The sequence below is a fragment of the Marmota monax genome, unplaced genomic scaffold (assembly GCF_021218885.2).
Source record: "Marmota monax isolate L192 unplaced genomic scaffold, Marmota_monax_Labrador192_F-V1.1 WCK01_AAM20220418_F8-fsc00014, whole genome shotgun sequence".
Classification (NCBI taxonomy): Eukaryota; Metazoa; Chordata; class Mammalia; order Rodentia; family Sciuridae; genus Marmota; species Marmota monax.
Window position 1 is genome coordinate 38041629 of NW_026695222.1, and position 6469 is coordinate 38048097.

Below are 6469 nucleotides of genomic sequence, written 5' to 3' on the forward strand. Positions count from 1 at the left end.
GTCACCCTCAGAACCACCTGCTGAGAACCTGCCCTCCTTGTCCCCTGGGTCACGGCTTTAGCCACAGACTCCCGGAACACAGCCATCTCCTGCAAGGCTTCCCCGTCTCCACAGATGGAACCTCTGACACCCTCTTCCAATCCACCTGCAGCTCTGTTGGCCCCACCCCTGCCCCCAGGACTCCCATCTGGACACCCCTGCCCTGGAGGGCTGTCTCCCAGGCCCACCACACAGGCCCTTGTCCACACAGCAGTCCCAGAGACTCTCTCAAAGCGGTGCTACCTGTGTCCTTGCCCTGCCCACTGGATCTTGGTCTGGCTCAGCCAAGAGCCGCATCTGTCTGCAAGGTGGTCACACCCCTTGCTGACCTCCACCCGCCCTTGGCTCTGCCCCTGGGTCCTGCTGCGACAGCCTCAGCCTGGCTCCCTCTGTTCTCCCAGGGCCATCTTCCCAGGTTGCTGCTCCACGCCTCCCCCCAGCATGAGGACAGCCCAGATGCTAGGCAGGGCTCTCAGACACTGGCCACTTCACGGGGCTCAGCAATGGCTTGGCTGCCGGAGGCTATGAGCCAGTAAAGGAGCGGGGTCCCCCAGGTTGCAGGTGTCATGACCATGGAGGAACCAAATCCGGGGGCCAGGACAAGGGGCAGGTGGCGGCGCAGCCCAGAGGACTACAGGGCAGAGCCAGCAGGTGCAGGGAGGGCCTCTCCTCTCCCACCACAGGGACCCCCTTGGCCAAGCCCCAACGAGGCCAGAGACAGGGAGCCTGAAAGGAGCATGGGGTCAGCCTCCAGGACATAGGGTGGCGAGAGGGGCACAGGCAGAAGGCTGTCCTGGGCTCTGGGCTGACGCTGCTGACTGTGAGCCCGTCTGCCCCAGGCTCTGTAGCCTGTCCTGGGCTCCTCAAGGCCAGGGGCCCCCATAGGAGCAGCAGACCCTCACCCTGGCTGGGCACCTTGGGCACTGGGTCTGCTCGCAGGTCCTGCTGGACTCTGACACGCTCACACTGTGAGTGCCTGTCACCATGTGAACCTGCTTAATTAGCAGTTTCTGAGAAAAAAAGAAAGGGTTTCCATGGGCCTCGTTTTCCAGGCAGCCTCAGGTCAGCTTGGAAAATGAGAAGGGCACAAAGGTCAGGGAGGCCAGGAGCCCAGCAGCAAAGAGACACCCGCGTCCCTTGAGTGTCGGGCAGGCAGACGTCCCTGCCAGCCTCCTGGCTAATCAGATTGCAGCAGCGCCAAGGGACCTGCGGAGGTGGCCTCCAGCTTACAGCAGGCTCGGCTGGGTTTGAACTGGAGCCTTTTGCAGGACAGGTCGGGGCCAGCTGCCCAGTGGGTTCTGTCCCTCTGGGGTCCAGCCCACCCAGGCCCTGGCAGCCTGCCTGTCACTTGCCTCCTGGCCCCTGCTCCCCTCTCTTCCTCGGTCTCTTCTCCCCTCTCCCGTCTACCCCAGGGCCCCGGCCTTCACCTAGACCTAAGAGAAGTCCCCGTCGGCTCTGGCCGCTCCACCTCGCAGGACTCACCTGGAGCCCGGCTGTGGGGTCCCACAGTCTCCTGGGTTGTCCCCAGGCTGAATGTTTGTAGGACGTAGGAGCAGGACAAGCTACTTCCCTGTGCACCCAGTCACTCTCGGGGCTCCCTGTGGGTGCCCTGTGGTGGCCTCACCAGTGTCAGCTGCTGCTGCAGACCCTTAGGTTCTGTCCTGCTCGAGCTCTTGCCAGACAGGATCAGTCACTGTGCACAAATCAGGCCAGGCGCAGGCCCTGACGGAGCCCCCTGGCCTGTCTGCTCCAAGATTCTTGGCCCAGGTCTCTGTCTTTTCCAAATAAAGGCTTTAAGTTTCCAAAAAGGGCGACTGAAGAGGGGTCTTTGGGAGCAGTGGAGTGGTGCCTTCTGCATTTCAGGAACTTCCCAATCGGCAGGAACCAAGGCGAGTCTCTCAGGAGGACCCACGAGGAAGGAGGGGACAGGGCAAGGGAGAGTCTCCGCCTCAGGACAGAAGGTGAGGTTCCCACCCCACCCAGACAGCCTCTGCCCACCCCCAGCTTGGGGGCTGGCTCCCAGCAGGCTCCAGGTTGGGTGCTGTGGTGCACAGACAGGACCTGCAGCACCCCCACCAGTGTGGGTGGTAGCCTGGGGGTCAGCTTGGCCCTCACCCCACTGGCTGCCCCAGCTGCCCCTTCTGTCACCCCATGTCCACTGAGCCCTGGTTTCAGGACTCTCTGACCCTGACAGACCCTGCCCCACATGCAGGTCAAGTCCTGCCAAGGTATAGAGAAGGTTAAATTGCCGGCCAGGCAGAGCGGCCTTCCCAAGGGCAGGACGGCTGGTGCTGGGAGAGGGAGGTGGCCGGCTTCCGTGGGCACTTAGAGGTCTTCTGCTGTGGCACTGGGGATCCAGGTCTCTGCACGCGCTGGGCCTCCACCAGCAAGCCCCACCCAGTCCTGAGATTTGGAGGAGGCCGAGAGCCGCCTCAGGGGAGAGGGGCCTGCCCTGCCCAGGAACCTAGCAGGTGTCCTCTAGGCGTGGAGCCCTAGGCCTGGGGATGAGGCCGGCCAGGAGGCCCTAGGCCATTGGTGGAGATGCGTGGGTGTTGAGAGGCCGCGGCTGCTTTCCTCTGCTTTCTGGTGGATCTCTCTGGGAGGCCACAGGTAGTGACCAACCCCCTGGGAAGTGGCACCAGGACAGCAATGGCAGCAGTGGGGGCTCCAAGTCCTTGGGGGCCTTTGAGTGAGGGCAGCTGGGAGGGTATTGGGCAGGAGACAGGGAGGCAGAGCCCAAGGTGTCTAGCCAGAGTCCAGTCAGGTGGCGTGGGCAGTGACGCCACGGGCTGGTGTCACTCACCCTGAAACACGGTGCCCTTGCTCAGGCTGTGTGTTTTGCTGGCCCCTGGAACAGGACCATTGTTGATGTCCAAAACGTACTCAGGGGTCAGGGCCACCCTGTGAGGCCCCAGGCCTCCCCCCACTGTCTCTGGTGACAGCCCACCTGGGCTCTGCATCACTCTGACTTGCCCCCGTCTCTGCGGCTCCGCAGGGTCACGTCTGATACTGTTGCCCACCGCATGTGGCTGGTGTTGAGTGGGGCAGCTTAAGGACAGTCCTGCCCTCTCGGGGCAAGCCTGTGTCAGGACACATGGCCTGAGGGGCCAGCTCAGAGGGCAGGAGGACACCTGCCACCACTGCACCCCTCCAGCTTCTGGCACTTCCTCTCCCTCCTTGGCCAGCAGGGTCTTCCCCATTCGTTCCCCTGCAACACGGAGGGGATCTATTTTGTTTGCAAAAAGCTGATTATCATAGATAAATGTACCTAATTAGTCTCATTTGCTGACACACAAGCCTTTAATTGCAATTGAATAATTAGACATATCTGCATATGCAAATGACGCAGTTACACCCTATGTCAGTCTTTAGCAGGCTTCCTCCAGAGAGGACTGAGTCTCTGTCCCAGGAGGGAATGGACGTATTAATTTACAGACAGATGACTTTATTTAGAATCAGCGGCTCTTGTGTTTGTTTACGTGAAGTAATAGCCAGACCTCGGAGCGGCCTGTTGAAGAGATGCCCAGGGTCTAGCCTCTGCGGAGCCCAGCGAGCCTCCCATGGAGCTGCCCTGAAGGTGGGGTCATCCTGGGCCCTCAGGGTACCAGCCACAGGCTCAGAGGCCAGGGTCTTGGCTGGTCTGGCCCAGGTAGCCAAACTCTGGGAGCTGGGGAGAGATGGGCAGGGGACCATCTCCGCCCCCCGCCCCTGTTCTCTTCTGTGCATGCTCACCTCCTGCTGATGGACAGGATGGGAATGGCCAGTGTCTCAAAACCTGGCGGCCACTGAGATTCTCCAGCTCAGCCCAGGGCATGGGTGGTGGGCCTGGGCGCAACAACAGTGTCTGACTGTGGGCCGTGGCCTTGAGAAATTCCTGTGTGGTGAGGAGGGGTGGGCACCTGCTCTAGGTCCCAGCAGGATCCAGCTTGTGGTACCAGTGCTCACAGTGACCCTGTACCTGGCTCAGGAGGGCTGGCCCCTTTCTGTGCACTTGCCCCAGCCCTGGGCCCTGGGGTCACGTGGGCTGTGCTGGGCACAGAGCAAGGAACTTGGCCCCAGTGGAAGGAGGATGGAGGCATTCCTGCGTTCCCGAGGCCCTCACCCGTGCGTTGCCACGGCAACTGGATTTTGAAGCTGGCAGGAGCTGACACGCCCCAGTTCACCCGGGATCCCCTCCCCTCCATCTCTGGACCTGGCCACCAGCAGAGGGCAGCAGTGGGCAAGCTGCTGGTGGTGGGGGGGCAGTGAGCCTCCCTGAAGTGAACCCCACATTCAGAGCCTCCTTGCCCCCCCCAGGGAGAACAGCAGGAGGGTGACAGCCATTAGCTGGCGTGCCCAGGAGGGTGGCAAGGGAGCCAGGGCCCCTGGGGTGTCTGGTCTTCAGCGAAGCTGTCAGCTGAGCCCACCCAGCTGCCCTAAGACCAAGGTCTCTGGCCAGGTGTGGCCGCTGCAGCTGAGGGAACAGGCAGCTGGGCACGAAGGCCTCGGGTTCTCATCCGTCCTCTGTCACTCACCCATTGATCCAGTCTGGCGTCTGCTCACGCTCTGGCCTGCACCCTGTGGGCACTCAACCAGGGGCTCATGCCCGTTCATTCGCACACCACCCAGCACACTCGGGGTCAGGAACCCTCCGAGCACCATCGCTTCCCTGGTGCCTGCCCTTCAGGTAAGACTGGAGCTCCTGGGGCCTTCTTTCTCCCGAGGGCTTAGCTGGTGAGGAAGGAAAGGCCAGCAAGGAGAGGCAGCTGAGCGCACCGCCCAGCTCCAGCAGGTCCACGGGATCTGACTGCGGTTGCCACGGGGCCTGGAGGCAGAGCGGGCAAAGCTCGTGGATGCTCTCTGCCCAGTTGAGACTCAGCCTGGGAAGCAGCTAACTGCTCCTTCCAGAGCTACAGCCTTGGGGACCCTGGCAGGCGATGGAGAGGCCAACATGGAGGCAGAGCGAGGGTCCAGGTGCCCTGGGAGCACGCTGGCACGGGGGTTCTGTGTGCATGTGTACAAGCCTGTGTGCTCACTGTGTAGCTGTGGGAGCAGGTGTGTGTGCGAGGACGTGAACACGTGTGCACACACCTGTGCTCGGGTGCTTGCCGGCGTCTGCTCTGAGTGTCTCACACCACTTCTCCACGGCGCTGGGGCAAGGCCCTCAGCAGAACTGCCCTTCTGAGCCACGTGGCCAGCTGTGGTCAGTGTGGTCTGCCTGTGGCCTTGGCCTCCCTTGCTCATAGTGCCTCCCACTTCAGGGCCACACGAGGGCCTCTTCTCCTGTGGCAAAGTCCTGCAGGCCTGACCAGCCCGAGGTGACGGAGCTGAGCTGTCTGCCGAGGTCTGCGGCAGCTGGAGGCTGGGCTGGCCCATGCCCGTGGCAGCTCCTCTCCCATTGTGGAGCCACTCTCCCTGGGAGGCCTTGGAGGTGGGCAAGGGCTGGTCAGCTGCTGCAGCTGGCATAGGTGGGCTAGGTGCCAGCCGTGGGGAGGAACTGCTCAAGTGGGGAAGGTCTGTCTCCTGCAGGACTCGCTCTCAAGAGCATGGGGCCCTAGTGTGGGCCTCTGCTTGTTGATGTCCACCCACCTCACCCTGGGAAGGTGGCGGGGGGACCCGGTGCTGCGGCTCCACCTGCTCCACCTGCTCCACCTCTAGCCGTGCTGGCCACACAGCCACTGAGATCCCCCAGGGCTTCAGAAGGTGCCAGCCCCAAGCCCAAGTGAGCCTTTCACCCTCTGAGGAACATGGCCCTGAGGGGGATCAGTGGTGTCACCCACAGTCACATGGCTGAGGATCCTTGGTAGTTTCCCTAATGGTACCCGGTGGACAGCAGGGGTCAGAGCTTAGGAAAGCTTGGACAGAAAGAGCTCCCTGAGACTGACTGGGAGAGTGGACATTGGTACATTGCAGGCTGAGTCAGTGTGGCCATTTGAGGCTGGCTGACCCTCCTTCCTGGGAGATCCTGGGGGGACGACCATCTCCTTGGGGAAACGAGCTACTCCTAGCTCATCCGCGGCTGAGCATGCTGTCCACAGATGGTGCTGCGTCCCTCTGTTGGTGGGTTCCTCGAGGGCCACCTGGGAAGAGGCTTAGACATGCTCACCCTGCTGCTGGCCCATGAGGCCCGGCAGAAATCACCCCTGCACAGGGGCTGGGTCTCTGCCAGCCCGGCCCCCAGGAGAGGGGAGCCGGGGCACATGCACGCGTGACCCCTTCCTTCTCCTTTGGCAGTCTCCCGCTTGGCGCTCTGGGAGGGGGCCTGACCCGCACCTGACGTTCACCATCTTAGCCACCGTGCAGAGCACAGGTCAGCGGTGTGGAGAGCACTCACGTGGCTGTGCAGCCGCCACGGCCATCTCCAGAGCTCTCTCCCCACAGACTGTCCCGCTGCCCACTGCTGCCCATGCCCTTCCAGGCCTGCGCCTGCTGACCCCTCGGTCTCCAGGAA